This window comes from Suncus etruscus, chromosome 10 (assembly GCF_024139225.1).
Source record: "Suncus etruscus isolate mSunEtr1 chromosome 10, mSunEtr1.pri.cur, whole genome shotgun sequence".
In the NCBI taxonomy this organism is placed as follows: Eukaryota; Metazoa; Chordata; class Mammalia; order Eulipotyphla; family Soricidae; genus Suncus; species Suncus etruscus.
Window position 1 is genome coordinate 24,821,032 of NC_064857.1, and position 6,061 is coordinate 24,827,092.

At 37.3% G+C, this 6,061-nt stretch overlaps 1 non-coding gene across 1 annotated transcript; it reads left to right on the forward strand.

Annotated features, from left to right (window-relative positions):
* Positions 1 to 1,214: 1,214 nt before the first annotated feature.
* Positions 1,215 to 1,276, forward strand: LOC126021014 (U7 small nuclear RNA). Its single transcript, XR_007499641.1, has one exon. It is a non-coding gene; the product is annotated as a U7 small nuclear RNA (small nuclear RNA).
* Positions 1,277 to 6,061: the final 4,785 nt, after the last annotated feature.

Genomic DNA, 6,061 nt, shown 5'->3' on the forward strand with positions numbered 1-6,061 from the left:
CATAGAGAAAATGAAAAATGTCTGCCAAATACACAAGCTTAGCTACCCATTCCTTGTCCAACTGAGGCTGTACAAAGTCAGAGTTCTGCTCTCACAGGAACTGCACTACTTCTTCCCTCCTGCCAACAAGGCGAGAGAGCACCCTTCCCCTGAACAGCCACTTCACTTCTTCATGGAGAAGATGCTAGTAGTGGGCATCCACGCTCTCACCCAGGGTGGTGAATAGCCTGGATTTGATCACAATTGTGAATTTCACAAATTATCTTTACTGTGTCATCTGTCACAGAGTTTAGTTCAGCAGGGAGTTTTTTTTTAATCCAGTCTATCATATAATGAGTGGATACAATGTACGGGTGTGCAGCTTCTGTTTCTTGTGACTACACAAAAACACTGAGCCATGCACAGTGCATCATCTGTACATACATCAACACATCAGATTATTATTCTGAGTGAAATGAGTCAGAAGGAGAGGTGTAGATACAGAATAATCATTTGTGGTATATAAGAATAATAAATGGCAATATGGTAATGTAGAATCAAATAATTAATGATGGTGCTGGATGGCGATGGATGGCGATGGATTCCTTTCTGCCACCCCAGGCCACATGGCTCTGCAACCTCCATCCAGCCGGCCGGGTCCCAGGCCCAGGTGAAATCACTCACTCACACGCAGGCTTCAGGAAGAATCATCTTTATTCATGCCCTTGCCACCACAGGTGTGTGGCCTATGTCAACCTTTCAAGCACAGCTATATTTTGCTAGCCCTGCATCTTATCTCCTGTTAGCCATCTTCCCTTTGGGCTCCATGTGGCCCAAAGATCCAAAAGCCAGGAAGCCAAGCCGGGCCAAGAGAGAAACGGCAAAAAAAACCCGAATCCCCTGGCTCAGAGGTTTATCTATCCTTTTCCAGACCCTTCCCAGAAATGGGAGGTCTTGCAGGTAGTTACACCTATTATCCGGTTCCCAAAACTCCTCCCAGATATGGGTGGGTCTTGGGGTACACCACATGGTAATAATATCTAGAGAAAATAGAAATGAGGGACAGGAGGATAGTTCAGATAGGAAGCTTGCCATAAAAAGTGGTGAGTTCAGTTAGAATAGAGAAAGGAATATTATAACATTGATAGTTGGAACATATCACTCTGGACAAGAACTGGATGCTGAAAATGGATAAGTGACATGCATGGTACCCTTTAATTAACAATATTACAAACAAGTGTTATAACTCTTTTAGAATTTGTCCAGCAGGCCTTCTGGTCTCCACCGAAAGGCATCCTTAAAAAAAACAATATTGCAAACCACGGTGTCATAAAGGAAATTTTGCAAACCTCAGTGTCATAAAGAAAAAGAGAGAGGCTGGAGAGATAGCATAGCGGCATTTGCCTTGCAAGCAGCTGATTCAGGACCTAAGATGGTTGGTTCAAATCCCGGCATCCCATATGGTCCCCTGTACCTGCCAGGAGCTATTTCTGAGCAGATATTTCTGAGCACTACCAAGTGTGGCCCAAAAACCAAAAAGAAAGAAAGAAAGAAAGAAAGAAAGAAAGAAAGAAAGAAAGAAGAGAAAGAAAGAAAGAAAGAAAGAAAGAAAAAGAGAAAGAAAAAAGAAGAAGAAAAAGAAAGAAGAAAAGAAAGAAGAAAGATAAGAAAGAAAGAAAAAGAAGAAGAAAGGAAAAGAAAGAAAGAAAAAAGAAGAAAGAGAAGAAAGAAAGAAAGAAAGAAAAAGAAAGAAAGAAAGAAAAGAAAGTAAGAAAGAAGAGAAAGAAAAAGAAAGAAAGAAAGAAGAAAGAAAGAAAGAAGAAAGAAAGAAAGAAAGAAAGAAGAAAGAAGAAAGAAAGAAAGAAAAAGAAGAAGAAAGAAAGAAAGAAAGAAAGAAAGAGAAAGAAAGAAGAAAGAAAGAAAGAAGAAAGAAAGAGAAAGAAAGAAAAAGAAAGAAAAGAAAGAAAAGAAAAAGAAAGAAGAAAAAAGAAAGAGAAAGAAAGAAGAAAGAAAGAAGGAAAGAAAAAAGAAAGAAAGACAGGAGGAAGGAAAGAAAGAAAGAAAGAAAGAAAGAAAAAGAAAGAAAGAAAAGAAAAAAAGAAATAAAAGTGAGAGAAAGAAAAAAGAAAGAAAGAAAGAAAGAAAAAGAAAGAAAGAAAAGAAAGAAGAAAGAAAGAAAGAAAGAGAAAAAGAAAGAGAAAGAAAGAAAGAAAGAAAGAAAGAAGAAAGAAAGAAGAAAGAAAGAAAAGAAAGAAAAAAGAAAGAAAGAAAGAAAGAAAGAAAGAAAGAAAGAAAGAAAGAAAGAAAGAAAGAAAGAAAGAAAGAAAGAAAGAAAGAAAGAAAGAAAGAAAGAAAGAAAGAAAGAAAGAAAAGAAAGAAAGGTCATTGGATGAATTCTAGAATAGAGTCTTTCTTTATAGTTCCAGAAGCTCTGCTCCAAAATCATGAAATTTCTCATGACATGGATAATACTAGAGGATATTTAGCTGAGTGATGTCAGAAGGAAAAGGAAGTTACAGAAATACACACAGAATGATCTCTTTTATATGTGACTTAAAGATACATAGCAATGTAATAAATGGACAATGGTGACACAATGGGAAATTGATCTTCTGTGCTTGGTGTGGGGGTCTGTACATCTGGTGTTTTGTGAAGAGGTGAATACGCTAGTAATGTATATTATGTTGGAATTACATACACATGAAACCATCATTGATGGTGGTATAAATCATAGCACCTTAATCAAGGATGAAAGAAAAGCACCTTAATTACTGTACATCACTATGCTATCCTTTCTTGTAAGATTTTAAATAAAACTTTAATTGATCACCATAGGATATACAAAGTTGTTTGTGATTACCTTTCAGTATTTCAATGTACAACACTCTTCACAAGTGCTATTTTTTTTTTTTGGTTTTTGGGCCACACTCGGCGATGCTCAGGGGTTACTCCTGGCTGTCTGCTCTGAAATAGCTCCTGGCAGGCACGGGGACCATATGGGACACCGGGATTCGAACCAACCACCTTTGGTCCTGGATCGGCTGCTTGCAAGGCAAACGCTGCTGTGCTATCTTTCCAGGCCCACAAGTGCTATATTTCTACAACAGTTTTTCTCCTGCCCTCTCCCTCCTCCATCTCTATGGCAGACATATTTCTTCACTTTCTGTGTGTGACTCCTTTTTATCAGGTATGCACATGTAATTTTTGATACTACTTTACATAGCAATTCTACCAATTTACAAGATAACATTCAATTAGGTACATTCTCCTCAACTCTCACTCTGCTATGTTTTTTTTTTTTTTATTTTGTTGTTTTGTTTTGGGGTCACACCCAATAATGCTCAGGAGTTACTCCTGGTTATGCGCTCAAATATCGCTCCTGATTTGGGGGACCATATGGGATGATGGGGATCAAACCGAGTTCTGTCCTGTGTCAGCCACATGCAAGGCAAATGTCTTACCTCTGCCCTATCTCTCTGGCCCTCTGCTATGTAGTTTTTAATAGTTCATTTTTGATCGGAGAAAGCTCAGTAATCTGGAGTGTGTGCTTTGCATAAAATAGAACTATATTTAATGCCCAGTACCACATAGTTTCCTGGACCACAAGTGTGGGTGTACCTATTTAAGACCCTAGACCCACCCATTTCTGGGAGGGGTCTTGGGAACCGGATAGTAGGTGTAACCTTACCTGCTAGACCCTCCCATTCCTGGGAGGGGTCTGGGAAATGTTATATAAGGCTTGGACCAAGGGAATTCAGGCCTTTTGGCTTTTGCCTTTTGGCCCTGCTGGGCTCTCTGAGGGAGATGGCTGAAAGAGGATAAGATGCAGGGCTGTAGGCTTGAAAGGTTATGAGATAGGCCACACACATGTGGTGGCTAGGGCCTGAATAAAGATGATGCTTCCTAATGTCTGCATGTGAGTAAGTCTTGATTACGCCGATTACCTGGGCCTGGAATCCGCCAGCTGGATGGGGATGAAGCCACTTGGCTGGGGCCTAAGCACAAAGGCCTCCATCCACCGCCATCCAGCCCCATCGTTAATTATTTCATGCTACACACAAGGAATGATCAACAAACACACAACTAGGTGTGATCATAAAGAAATTAATAATGATACTGATAATAATAATAACCTTTTTAAGAGGTGTGAAGTAAAAATTTCATTGTGGTTTTGATTTTCTTTCCCTGATTGTGAAGTTGAGCACATTTATAGGTATCTTAAGCATTTACACATTTTTAGAGAATACCTTTGCTACTTTAAAATTTATTTTTTTCTTCACATACTAACATTGTGTATAATTGTGTCCAATTCAACTTACCTTCAATTAGTTTTTGCCACAATAATGCGAATAACCAGCTCAGCATTTCTATGACTTGTAATAGTAAACATTATTTACATGATCAAGTGTTTGCAGCAGATGGGTCTTTTCAGATATGCACAGATATTTACAGATATCACTGTAAAGTTCTTGTGATTTTGGGTCTAATGAATTCTTTGTAACAACAGAAACATAAAAATCAAACCCAATCCAAGTCTGTAGTAATATCATGTCTAATATTCATTGGTCAGGGAAAAACTCAAGGTAAGGCTCAAGTTAACAAAATAGCATTAGATTATATTTTTGAATTAAAAATTGGAATTCATTGTGATAGGGTAGTGTAGCATAAAACTAGAAAAATGATGCAAAATATCATAAAATTTTGTCTATGTTTCAACTAAAAAAATCATCTCTTTTTTATTCTTATGGGACTCTATTTGTACATAGTACTTCTTTACTAATTCATTAAGATAGAAAGTGATGTGTCTCAAAAGCAATGTGCTTTTCAATAGAGCATAAAGAATTAAATGCATTCATTTATATCTTTTCTGGGCATATTTTTGAATTGTAAATGGTTTTCTATTGTGTACAGTTATATTTGTGGAGGAGGCCTCACTGAGTCTTGTAGAGATGTTTTCTTTTTATATCCTATTGACTTCATTGACTGAGCCATAGTTTGGGTTTTACATTTAAAATAATGGAAGCCAAAATCTATTGAGTTTCACTCAGAAAGAAGCATATATTTCTTTGTGCTAAATAATTTTCTTTGTTTATGAAATTAAAACAATTTTCCTCTAAGGGTAATATTTTTTTTTCGGAGCATATTTTCTGAGGTAGCTTTATTAGTCAGAAAAATTACTTATCTTTTAGGAAGGTAGTTTCTAAAATAAATAATTTATTACATGAATTATAAAAAGTTGACCTCATATGAAGAAATAATGGCATTGTGGAAAGATTTGTTTTCTCTTTCTTCTTAAATATAAAATATTTATGAAGTTGTGCGATTTTGGCTGCTTCTAGAAAAATGATATATTCAACTTGCTTTAGGAAGCCAAACAAAATAAACTGTTAGGAAGAATATGGTATAGTAATATATTTTGGCCAGCTTGGTTAATGCAGTTAAATAAGTGTGACAAAATGTATTTTCCCTGGATAACCTGAAACAGTGTCCTTTTGAAAACAGTGCCCTTTTGCTGGATCAAAGGGTGCATGCAGTTGTAGTTTTTATAGCCTCTGCTGAATTGCCCGCAGTGGGTACTTTAAATGTTTTCTCTTCCTGCAGTATATTAGAGAGAACTTGTGTCCTCCAGTGCTATGCCAAGAGAGGATATTAGCAAACTTCAAGTTTTAGTCATTTAGAGAGATGCAAAACTGTAAAATATTTCTGTGTTTTCAATATACTTTTCTCTGATTAGGAATGGAAATGTGTAGAATGGCTAAAAGCACAAATTCTGAACATAGTTACTCAGGCATCAGTTTGGGCTTGATCACCTTTGTCAAATTTTTGTTTGCTTGTTTGTTGGGTTGGTTGTTTTGTTTGTTTTGGGGCCACACTAGGCTGCACTCAAGAGTTATTCCTGGCTTTGCGCTCAGAAATCGCTCCTGGCAGGATCGGGGGACCATATGGGATGCTGGGGATTGAACCGGGTCTGTTCTGGGTCGTCTGCGTGTAAGGCAAATGCCCTACTGCTGTGCTATCCCTCTCGCCCCTTTCTTAAATTTCTTAACTTTCTCAGAGCCTCCCTTTTCTGTGCATATAGTAC